The following is a 12500-nucleotide window of genomic DNA, read 5'->3' on the forward strand; positions in this document are numbered from 1 at the left end:
GAGGTTCAGCGGGTTACCCCGACCTTTCGGCCTAGGAAGACACGCTGATTCCTTCAGTGTAGCGCGCGTGCGGCCCAGAACATCTAAGGGCATCACAGACCTGTTATTGCTCAATCTCGTGCGGCTAGAAGCCGCCTGTCCCTCTAAGAAGAAAAGTAATCGCTGACAGCACGAAGGATGTCACGCGACTAGTTAGCAGGCTAGAGTCTCGTTCGTTATCGGAATTAACCAGACAAATCGCTCCACCAACTAAGAACGGCCATGCACCACCACCCACCGAATCAAGAAAGAGCTATCAATCTGTCAATCCTTCCGGTGTCCGGGCCTGGTGAGGTTTCCCGTGTTGAGTCAAATTAAGCCGCAGGCTCCACTCCTGGTGGTGCCCTTCCGTCAATTCCTTTAAGTTTCAGCTTTGCAACCATACTTCCCCCGGAACCCAAAAGCTTTGGTTTCCCGGAGGCTGCCCGCCGAGTCATCGGAGGAACTGCGGCGGATCGCTGGCTGGCATCGTTTATGGTTAGAACTAGGGCGGTATCTGATCGCCTTCGAACCTCTAACTTTCGTTCTTGATTAATGAAAACATACTTGGCAAATGCTTTCGCTTCTGTTCGTCTTGCGACGATCCAAGAATTTCACCTCTAACGTCGCAATACGAATGCCCCCGCCTGTCCCTATTAATCATTACCTCGGGTTCCGAAAACCAACAAAATAGAACCGAGGTCCTATTCCATTATTCCATGCACACAGTATTCAGGCGGGCTTGCCTGCTTTAAGCACTCTAATTTGTTCAAAGTAAACGTGCCGGCCCACCGAGACACTCACTCAAGAGCACCCTGGTAGGATTGCAACGGGGTCCGCCTCGGGACGCACGAGCACGCACGAGGCGCGTCGCACGCCTTCGGCTCGCCCCACCGGCAGGACGTCCCACGATACATGCCAGTTAAACACCGACGGGCGGTGAACCAACAGCGTGGGACACAAATCCAACTACGAGCTTTTTAACCGCAACAACTTTAATATACGCTATTGGAGCTGGAATTACCGCGGCTGCTGGCACCAGACTTGCCCTCCAATAGATACTCGTTAAAGGATTTAAAGTGTACTCATTCCGATTACGGGGCCTCGGATGAGTCCCGTATCGTTATTTTTCGTCACTACCTCCCCGTGCCGGGAGTGGGTAATTTGCGCGCCTGCTGCCTTCCTTGGATGTGGTAGCCGTTTCTCAGGCTCCCTCTCCGGAATCGAACCCTGATTCCCCGTTACCCGTTACAACCATGGTAGGCGCAGAACCTACCATCGACAGTTGATAAGGCAGACATTTGAAAGATGCGTCGCCGGTACGAGGACCGTGCGATCAGCCCAAAGTTATTCAGAGTCACCAAGGCAAACGGACCGGACGAGCCGACCGATTGGTTTTGATCTAATAAAAGCGTCCCTTCCATCTCTGGTCGGGACTCTGTTTGCATGTATTAGCTCTAGAATTACCACAGTTATCCAAGTAACGTGGGTACGATCTAAGGAACCATAACTGATTTAATGAGCCATTCGCGGTTTCACCTTAATGCGGCTTGTACTGAGACATGCATGGCTTAATCTTTGAGACAAGCATATGACTACTGGCAGGATCAACCAGGGAGCTGCGTCAACTAGAGCTGAGCAGCCGGCCGCCCGGGAGTGTGTCCCGGGGGCCCGCGCGAACACGCAAGCGTCCGCTCGATTATTCTGCAAACAGGAGGAGGCTGAGCTCCCCTGCACAATACACCTCGAAACCCTCTCAGGTCCCGGCGGCGCGCAGCGCCGTCCTAAGTACTTGGTCGGGTTCGAGAGAGGCGCAATCGCCCGGAGTTTGGCGAGTAGACGCTTTAGGTGCGACCACCCGTGCTCCCAACTGAGCTTGCCGCTGCCGACAGAGGCCCGGGAGCGTGCTGTCGTGGCATTGCCGGCGGGAGACAACACGCGCCACCTACGGTGACCGGCAGCTCCAACGCCAGCGCCACAGGAGGACAAAAGCCCCACTTGGGTGCCGAAGCGAACTCTCCCAGCACAGCGCACGCGCCAACACGTCCGCACAGCTGCGATACAAACCACCTGCGAGAACCGCAGAGGCGACCGAGCAGCAGACGGCGTCGCGGCGCCGAGCGCCGGGCGGCGGCGCATCCTCAGCGCGCACAGTCCTCAATCGGACCAGCACACTGCAGATGTCCACCGCGCTTCGCACCGGGCCCGCGAGGACCTACTTTGGCCGCACGGCGCCGCGTGCAGGGTGCGACGGCGCGCAGCTGCGCCGCCTGCCGCCTCCGTCGGCCGGCGCGCCTGCCACTGGCCGCCCCCACCAGCCGGCTGTAGCGCGTGCGCCCACGCACCGCGCGGCCAGCACGCCGGGAGGCCCCCCCTCACCGGCCGGGGCCGGTCCCACCCAGCCACCGCCGCGTATCGCTTCACACCCAGATGCCATTCACGTTCGTGGGCATGGTGGGTATCGCTGAAACAACCGGTTGGTAGCTCAACCGATCGTCGCCATCACTGATTTACCTCTAGCGGGAACAACCGCACCACAACGGTTTACCAGTTGTTCATTTGCGTAACGTCACCCCCCCTGCGGGTTCGGGGGTAAGAATAGGCCCGCGGTATTCCTGCCTGTCGTAAGAGGCGACTAAAAGGAGTCTCAAACGTTTTGGCCTTAATGTGATGGTCCCCATTCGGGTTTGACCTCCATTTTTCCCAATTCCACAGAAGTACGAGCCTTTTGGGGCAGGACACCTTACGTGGTGCACCATCAGTCCTCTGTGCCCTACGACCTTGGCACTCTTGATCGTCCTGGCGACGTGCATGCACCCTCCATCCCTCATTTTGGGCATAGACACCTGATGTATTGTGTACGTACCGCCCTTAGTGCGTCACCACCAGCACGCACGATCACTATGGACTACCCATGGCACCCGAAATCCAGCACGGTAGCCAGCCCGTTGTGGTGGGGTCGTCATGTACCCTCTAGGTTGTAGCCCCCTGACAACACAGGGATCGTACTGCCGATGCCTGAGCTGACTCCTCCCCACGTAAGCCAAGGAGTAGATGCTCGTCTCTCTGGGGCATCGGGACTCCCGGCAACGGCCATCCTGCCAGGTGGCCTTTGCTGTGGCTGGGTGGCGCCCGTGGGGAGAGCCCCTGGTCGGAGTGGGTGGCATCGGGGCGGATGCCCCGCAATGAAGCGGGTGAAATCTCAATCTGGTGGTCGTCCGACCGCCAATGTCTCTAAGCGTGGTAAGGTGGAATTTAACGCTGTGACATATAACCCGAAGTCGTTCCCTTCCCTAGCCACACCATGGGAGGAACGTAGGGCTGCAGCCAGACAGGAGCCGTATTCGCCACGATACCTTGTATGCAGCAGAACTGATGGGGATTCGTTTTTGGGGACTAAGCCTCTTTTCTTCGTGCACAATCTCGAAGATAAGTTTGGGGAAGTGGCGTCTCTTTCCAAAATGAGGAGCGGGGCCATTTTGATACAAGCAGCTTCATCTGCGCAGTCCCAGGCATTACTCGCCTGTGAGAAGCTTGGTGACATCCCCGTTACTGTCACTCCCCATAAGTCGTTAAATTTGGTCCAGGGGATTATTTTTCATAAAGATCTTCTGCTACAGTCTGATGACGAGCTACGTGAGAACCTGGCACGACGAGGTGTACACTTTGTCCGTCGTGTCTTTAGGGGGCCAAAGGATAATAGGGTCGCTACCGGTGCTTTCATCCTGGCCTTTGAGGGCGACTGCTTGCCTGAGAAAGTCAAGGTCATGATATACCGGTGCGATGTCAAGCCCTATGTCCCGCCCCCTATGCGATGCTTCCAGTGCTGGAAATTCGGACACATGTCCTCCAGGTGCACTTCCAGCCCCACGTGTCGTGATTGTGGACGACCTCCACATCCTAATGCTCCATGTGCTCCGCCTCCCACCTGCGTTAACTGTGGGGAGCATCATTCTCCCTGCTCACCAGACTGTGCAGTCTATCAACGAGAGCGGAAGATACAAGAAATTAAGACCTTGGACCGTTTAAGTTACCAAGAGGCAAAGAAGAAATTAGAACGGCTCAACCCCACACCTATGTTGAGGAGTTATGCTACTGTCACACTGCCGCCACCAGCTCCTGCACAGACTCCCTTCTCTGTTGGCCCACAGAGCAATCAGGTAACGTCTGCCCCACCGCTGGGACAGGCCGCTCTCTCTTCCACTGCTCCCAAAACACCGAGTTTGGGAGCAGTGCGCCCCAAGCAACCGGGGACGTTGGTCCCCACCTCTCAGCCGGAGCGGCGACAGCCCTCTCCGGCTCCTCAGCCGGGGAAGCGACAGCTCCCTCCGGCTGCTCAGCCGGGGACGCAACAGCCTCCTCCGGCCTCACTTGTTCGGAAGGGATCCCTTGGGGGCGTCCCTTCCAAGGACATCCCCAGTGTCTCACAAGACACTAGCCAGTGGCTGAAGAAGCCACCAGCTGCTGGTCGAAGGGCTTCACGCTCTTCCTCTGTTCCTGATGATGCGTCAGGAAAGCCCTCCCAGCATGACAACCCTCCTCCCAAAGACAAGAGAGAGAAAAGGAAGCTCTCCAAGAAGAATAAGGACCCAGTGGTTCCCGCACCAACGCTCCCTGTCAGCTCAGCCTCTGAGGACGAGGTCGAGCTCTTTGCGTCCCCTGATGACCTGGATCTCGCCGTCTCCTCAGAAACGATGGCCGTAGTGACGTCCGTCGCTCAGTCGGTGGCAGCATGTGACCCTGCCAAGTAATTTGCCTTTTCAGTGCCTGTATGCCCCTACCGGACATGCTTTGTACAATCCTCCAGTGGAATTGTGGCGGTTATTTTAGCCATCTCCCTGAGCTACGACAGCTCCTAAGCCTGACACCTGCTTTCTGCATTGCCCTCCAAGAAACCTGGTTCCCGGCAATGCGGACCCCTGTTCTTCGTGGATACAGGGGCTATTACTGCAACCGTAGCACTTACAATTGTGTGTCAGGTGGAGCCTGCGTGTATGTCCTTACCTCTGTATATAGTGCTCCTGTGCCCCTTCAAACATCATTGGAAGCTGTGGCTGTCCGTGTAAGGACTACCCAGGACATAACCGTCTGCAGTGTCTATCTCCCTCCAGGTGGTACAGTCTCCCTGACCGAAATGGCTGCGCTTGTCGCCCAACTCCCCACGCCTTTTCTTCTCCTGGGGGATTTTAACGCCCACAATCCCCTGTGGGGTGGAACGAAGGTTACTGGCCGAGGCAGGGAGGTCGAGAATCTCATCTCCCAACTCGACCTCTGCCTCTTAAACTCTGGCGCCGCCACACATTTCAGTGTGGCGCATGGCACGTTCTCGGCCATCGATCTGTCGTTGTGCAGCCCAGGGCTTGTACCATCGGTCCACTGGAGAGTCCATGAGGACTTGTGTGGTAGTGACCATTTTCCGATCTTCCTTTCACTACCACAGCGTCACTCCTTTGCGCGCTCGCCTAGATGGGCATTTAGCAAGGCGAACTGGGACACGTTCTGCTCTGCTGCCACTGTTGACTCTCTCCCCCATGGTACCATCGATGTGGCGGTTGAGACACTGACTGCAGCGATTGTTTCCGCTGCGGAACGTACCATTCCTCGTTCGTTCGGGTGCCCCCGGCGAAAGTCGGTGCCTTGGTGGTCTCCAGAGGTCGCTGCCGCCATTAAAGAACGTCGGCGGGCTCTTCAGCGACATAAGCGGCACCCGTCTTTGGAGAACCTCATTTTATTCAAACGTCTCCGTGCTCAGGTACGGAGGCTTATCCAACGGCGGAAACAGGAGTGTTGGGAGAGGTACGTTTCCAAGATTGGTTCCCGTACTTCCCCCTCCCAGGTGTGGCTGAAGATTCGGCGCATCTTTGGATTGCAGTACTCTACAGGTGTCCCAGGGCTTACCATCAACGGGGCAGTATCCACCGATGCCGATGCAATCGCCGAGCATTTCGCTCAGCACTATGTCCGGGCCTCTGCGTCGGGGAATTACCCGCCTGCGTTTCGCGCGCTCAAACGCCGGGAGGAAGGCAAACGGCTTTCTTTCGCTTCTCGCCACCCTGAGGCGTATAACGCCCCATTTAGTTTGTGGGAACTCCAGAGCGCCCTGGCACAGTGCCCCGATACAGCCTCTGGGCCAGATGGCGTCCACAATCAGATGCTAAAACACCTGTCCCCGGACTGTCAGCGATGTGTTCTTGCCATCTTCAACCGCCTATGGGGTGATGGTGTCTTTCCGTCGCAATGGCGAGAAAGTACCATCATTCCAGTGCTGAAGCCTGGTAAGGACCCGCTTACTGTTGATAGTTATCGGCCCATTAGCTTAACCAATACTCTGTGCAAGCTGCTGGAACGCATGGTGAGTCGACGGCTGTGTTGGCTGCTCGAGTCTCGGGGTCTCCTGGCTCCATGCCAGAGCGGCTTCCGTCAGGGCCGTTCCACCGCCGATACTTTGGTCCTCCTTGAGTCTGCAATCCGCACTGCTTTTTCCAGGCGCCAACACCTCGTCTCCGTCTTTTTTGACCTCTCCAGAGCATATGACACGACGTGGCGCCACCATATTCTCGCCACGTTGCACGGGTGGGGTCTCCGGGGCTCTCTCCCCATTTTTATTCAGAATTTTTTATCTGTTCGGACATTCCGCGTTTTAATTGGCACATCCCATAGTTCCCTTCATATCCAGGAGAACGGCGTTCCACAGGGCTCTGTATTGAGCGTGCCCCTTTTCCTTGTGGCCATTAATGGCCTTGCAGCAGCAGTAGGGTCCTCTGTCTCGCCCACGTTATATGCTGACGATTTCTGCATCTTTTTCAGCTCCTCCACCATTGGCGTTGCAGAACGTCGGTTGCAGGGAGCCATACGCAAGGCACAGGCGTGGGCCCTAGCCCATGGGTTTCAGTTTTCTCCTGCGAAGACTTGTGTTATGCACTTTTGTCGGCGTCGCACTGTCCATCCCCACCCTGAGCTTTATCTTCAGGATGCTAAGCTCAGGGTTGTTGACACTTACCGTTTTCTGGGATTGCTGTTCAATGCCCGGCTTACTTGGCTTCCACATATTCGTGAGCTCAAGCGTCAGTGCTGGCAGCATCTGAATGCCCTCCGCTGCCTCAGCAACACAACTTGGGGTGCCGACCGTAACACGCTGCTGCAGCTCTACAAAGCCCTTGTGCTGTCCCGACTGGATTATGGGAGTGTGGCGTATGGCTCAGCGTCGCACTCAGCGTTGCAACTGCTGGACCCCATTCACCACTGTGGGGTTCGACAGGCGACAGGAGCATTCCGCACCAGTCCTGTTACTAGCCTACTTGCTGAGGCAGGGGTTCCTCCGCTCTACATTCGGCGTCAACAACTCTTAGCCAACTATGCTGCCCACGTCCGTTGTTCTCCCCGTCACCCTAACTACCGTCTCCTTTTCACCGATGCGGCAGTCCATCTTCCACGCCGGCGGCCGCGATCAGGCCATGCAATTGGGATCCGTGTTCAGTCCCTGCTTAGTGAACTCGAGTCTTTGCCTCTTCCATCTGCTTTTCAGGTCCGCCCACATACACCACCTTGGTGTATCCGTCGGCCGCAGCTTCAGCTGGACCTCTCCCAATGGCAAAAGGATTCAGTTCCTCCTGCAGTCTTGCGCCGCCAATTTCTTGCTCTCCTCGACGAATCCCGTGACTCGGAGGTTATCTATACCGATGGCTCGATGGTTGATGGCCGTGTGGGGTACGCTTATGTTCATGCGGACTATGTCGACCAACGCTCCTTGCCGGACGGCTGCAGTGTTTACACTGCAGAGCTAACAGCTATTTTTCGTGCCCTTGAGCGTGTTCGTACCGGCACTGGCGAGTCTTTTGTCATTTGCAGTGACTCTCTCAGTAGTCTCCAGGCTCTTGACCAGTGCTACCCACGCCATCCCATTGTTGTTGCCATCCAGGAGTCCGTTCATGCTCTTGCACAACGTGGCCGTTCAGTGGTGTTCATATGGACCCCGGGACACGTTGGGATAGCGGGCAACGAACACGCCGACAAGTTAGCTAAAGAAGCCACCCGCAAACTGCCGTTGGAGATCGGCCTCCCGGCCACTGATCTCCGATCGGTGTTACGCCGTCGGGTCTTTGGGATGTGGGCCGACGAATGGCGCACCCTGTCTGTGCCCAACAAGCTGCGGCGTGTAAAGGAGACAACGACTGTGTGGGGTTCCTCCATGCGGGCCTCTCGGAGGGACTCTGTGGTTCTCTGTAGGCTCCGCATTGGTCACTCTTGGCTGACGCATGGTCATCTGCTGCGTCGAGAGGACCCCCCTCATTGTCGCTGTGGTGTGCTTATGACGGTGGCCCATATATTGTTGGACTGTCCTCTTTTAACCGCCCTCAGGCGAACTTTTAATCTCCAGGGTGCTTTATCATCTCTCTTAGGTGACAATGTCTCTATGGCAGATCGGGTTTTAAGTTTTATTCGCGCAAGCGGCTTTTATAGGTCCATTTAAATTTTTTTTAACATCACCCTCTTTTGCGCTCTCTCTTTTACTTAGTTTTGTGTTGTGATTCGACTCCGCCCTAAACTTTTAGGCCGGAGGTTTTAACGTGTTGCAGAGTGGCTGGCTCATCCTATTATTTTCGTGATCAGCCAGCCACAGTTCTCTGCTGTGCAGTTTTACTTCCAATCTGCCTTTGTTCTCTATGTTGTTTTTGTTGCTGTGCTCTGTTTTCCATGTTGTCTTACAATGGCCCATGGGGCTTATCTTCCCCTGGAGTTTTTCTTTTAGTGCTTCGCTTGACTGGTGGATAGTTCCCCTGTGCTCTGTGTTTTTATGAAACAAGGGACCGATGACCTTTGTAGTTTGGTCCCTTTAATCTTTAACCCAACCAACCAACCAACCGTAACGTCACCAGCAAACGTAGACGTCCATCGCCATTTGCAAATTCAACGATTGTTGCATGCCTGTGTCAGGTGTCACGACACACTATGTCTGCCCACATACACGCAACAACATGTGCACGCTTCGCGAACACGTGGAAGGTGGCCCCCGTACGTATGCGATGTCCATTGCGCGAACGACTGTCAACCGGCCTCTGTCGCATGTCGCAGATGTGGAACGCAGTGCACCATGCTGTCACGGTGTGTGAGAAGAGACGACTACGTCTGACAACACGCGCCACTACATCAACAGACGGCTCATGCTGATCGCCATCCAGGGCATACCACACTGCAATCCGGCTCTTATAGGGAGACGACACGTAGCTGAGTGCACAACAGTTGGACCGCATGGTTCGCCGTTGTTGGCGCAGTCGTTGTACGGTCACATGTACCACGATGTATCATTCAGTACATGAGGACCAATGTGCAGTACAGTGTGTGATTTGGACGTACAACATCAGCGGACAGTTGACACAGGCCGTACCACAGCGTAGGCTAAGTGCTTCGCCATGCGAATGCCAATGAACAACTGCGAAGGGCATTGAGCATGTACGTCCTGCTGCCATCCACATTACAGTGTATCGCTGCAAGGTGTTTAACATGAAGCGATACACTGGGGACCAGGCAGTGCGAGTAGCAAACTATATTGCGGGGGTTGCAGTTAGGCAACACTACACTAATTTAACGCGTTGTATGACAATTACAGAGCAGGTTAAGGCCCAACGTGTGTTGGGTTAAGGCCCAACGTGTGTTGGGTTAAGGCCCAACGTGTGTTGGGTTAAGGCCCAACGTGTGTTGGGTTAAGGCCCAACGTGTGTTGGGTTAAGGCCCAACGTGTGTTGGGTTAAGGCCCAACGTGTGTTGGGTTAAGGCCCAACGTGTGTTGGGTTAAGGCCCAACGTGTGTTGGGTTAAGGCCCAACGTGTGTTGGGTTAAGGCCCAACGTGTGTTGGGTTAAGGCCCAACGTGTGTTGGGTTAAGGCGCAACGTGTGTTGGGTTAAGGCGCAACGTGTGTTGGGTTAAGGCGCAACGTGTGTTGGGTTAAGGCGCAACGTGGGGTAGGTTAAGGCGCAACGTGGGGTAGGTTAAGGCGCAACGTGGGTTAGGTTAAGGCGCAACGTGGGTTAGGTTAAGGCGCAACGTGGGTTAGGTTAAGGCGCAACGTGGGTTAGGTTAAGGCGCAACGTGGGTTAGGTTAAGGCGCAACGTGGGTTAGGTTAAGGCGCAACGTGGGTTAGGTTAAGGCGCAACGTGGGTTAGGTTAAGGCGCAATATAGGTTAGGTTAAGGCGCAATATAGGTTAGGTTAAGGCGCAATATAGGTTAGGTTAAGGCGCAATATGGGTTAGGTTAAGGCGCAATATGGGTTAGGTTAAGGCGCAATATGGGTTAGGTTAAGGCACAATATGGGTTAGGTTAAGGTACAATATGGGTTAGGTTAAGGTACAATATGGGTTAGGTTAAGGTACAATATGGGTTAGGTTAAGGTACAATATGGGTTAGGTTAAGGCACAATATGGGTTAGGTTAAGGCACAATATGGGTTAGGTTAAGGCACAATATGGGTTAGGTTAAGGCACAATATGGGTTAGGTTAAGGCGCAACATGGGTTAGGTTAAGGCGCAACATGGGTTAGGTTAAGGCACAACATGGGTTAGGTTAAGGCGCAACATGGGTTAGGTTAAAGCGCAACATGGGTTAGGTTAAGGCGCAACATGGGTTAGGTTAAGGCGCAACATGGGTTAGGTTAAGGCGCAACATGGGTTAGGTTAAGGCGCAACATGGGTTAGGTTAAGGCGCAACATGGGTTAGGTTAAGGCACAACATGGGTTAGGTTAAGGCACAACATGGGTTAGGTTAAGGCACAACATGGGTTAGGTTAAGGCACAACATGGGTTAGGTTAAGGCACAACATGGGTTAGGTTAAGGCACAACAAGGGGTTAGGTTAAGGCACAACATGGGTTAGGTTAAGGCACAACATGGGTTAGGTTAAGGCACAACATGGGTTAGGTTAAGGCGCAATATGGGTTAGGTTAAGGCGCAATATGGGTTAGGTTAAGGCGCAATATGGGTTAGGTTAAGGCGCAATATGGGTTAGGTTAAGGCGCAATATGGGTTAGGTTAAGGCGCAATATGGGTTAGGTTAAGGCGCAATATGGGTTAGGTTAAGGCGCAATATGGGTTAGGTTAAGGCACAATATGCGTTAGGTTAAGGAACAATATGGGTTAGGTTAAGGCACAATATGGGTTAGGTTAAGGCACAATATGGGTTAGGTTAAGGTACACATTGTTGCCAGGAACGGTGTTTTGGGGGGGGGGGGGGCGGCGGCCGGTTTGTTGATTGTGATTATAGTAAGTGGATGCCTGCGGCATCATCTGATTTGCCACGTCAGGGTGCACCTTTGGCTCATGACAGGCGGCGCTCTGATTCCATGCTTGTGGCAGACCTGTTTCTTTCATTCCTGCCATTCTTTGTGTGCTGTGACAGGAGGCAGTATTGTGATGTTGGGTGCACCCCTGTGTAGGACATGTGTGGGTGTTGGTGGCTTAGCTGAGCAATGGTGGTTGTCGGAAGGGTGGGATATTCTGTTTTCCGAGTGGACCTCCCGGTCTGGTTATGATAGTGTGGATTGTCTAATGTGGCGGAGAGGATGCACTGGGTGTTGTTCCATGCTGGTGCCTACATATTGTCTGTGTGCCTGTTACAGGCAGAGTGTAGTGCGTGATAAGAGTGTCTGGCTGACGTGTGGTTGTGATTGTGAGCAGAGTCTTTCAGCATGTATACGGACAGTTGTATACATTATCTGTATTCTGATGGCTCTATCTATTACTAATCAGCGCCGTGTATACGTTTAATCCGGTTCCAGTCGAAACTGTTGTATCTCTGTACATTAGTGACACGGCGAGCCCGCTATGTAGTTACTCGTCTCGGCAGGTTCCACCGGTGTATGGCAAATGATTATAAGGAATCAGTCTAGTCGTCAATACCGATAGTGTGACGTCACATGTCTGGGGGTGGGGGACGCTGCGCCCTTCCGGTGGGTCATTGCCTAGAAAGACTCTTCCCACGCAGGGGGGCTTGGACTGTCATTGACTCTTCCGAGTAATATACTTGCCGTACGTTTTTGCGACTGCGAGTGCAACGCTCACCGGTACCGACATGGATGGAGCGCCTCCTAGCTGACCGCTGAGCATCTGCATTCGTACAGAGAGCAACGCGATCGCGTCTGTAGCTCGTAAGTGGTACAGCTCGCAGCTCATGTATAGGGACAGCGGGAATGTCGCATATTGGACATACCTCTTCATGAAACGCACGTTATAGAGGTGGATTGCACATTGCGAGTGCGAGCAAAGTCCGCCGTTCATCCGCTGGAGTTGCGAGTTGGGCGGTTGAGGTGGGGCACGAACGGGTGCAGGTGGAGTGATTGCCGGTCCACGACTTCGTGCGGCAGAGGCGCTGTTGTCGACAGAGGATGCAGGCTTTGTGGGTGGGGTCGAAAGAAGGGCACTGTGGGCCCATCGCTGTCTTAGTCGGCTTGGCGTCTCATAGATGACGGTATCGTCGTTGCAGGAGGTCATGT

General features: G+C 54.3%; 1 non-coding gene across 1 annotated transcript in view; it reads right to left on the minus strand.

Moving 5' to 3' along the window:
- LOC124620988 overlaps positions 1-1636 on the minus strand; it is a 1910-nt gene extending 274 nt beyond the window's left edge. Inside the window, exon 1 of the ribosomal RNA XR_006980483.1 lies at positions 1-1636. This exon is cut by the window's left edge and continues 274 nt beyond it. This is a non-coding gene — a ribosomal RNA (small subunit ribosomal RNA).
- Positions 1637-12500: the final 10864 nt, after the last annotated feature.

Source organism: Schistocerca americana, chromosome 6 (assembly GCF_021461395.2).
Source record: "Schistocerca americana isolate TAMUIC-IGC-003095 chromosome 6, iqSchAmer2.1, whole genome shotgun sequence".
Classification (NCBI taxonomy): Eukaryota; Metazoa; Arthropoda; class Insecta; order Orthoptera; family Acrididae; genus Schistocerca; species Schistocerca americana.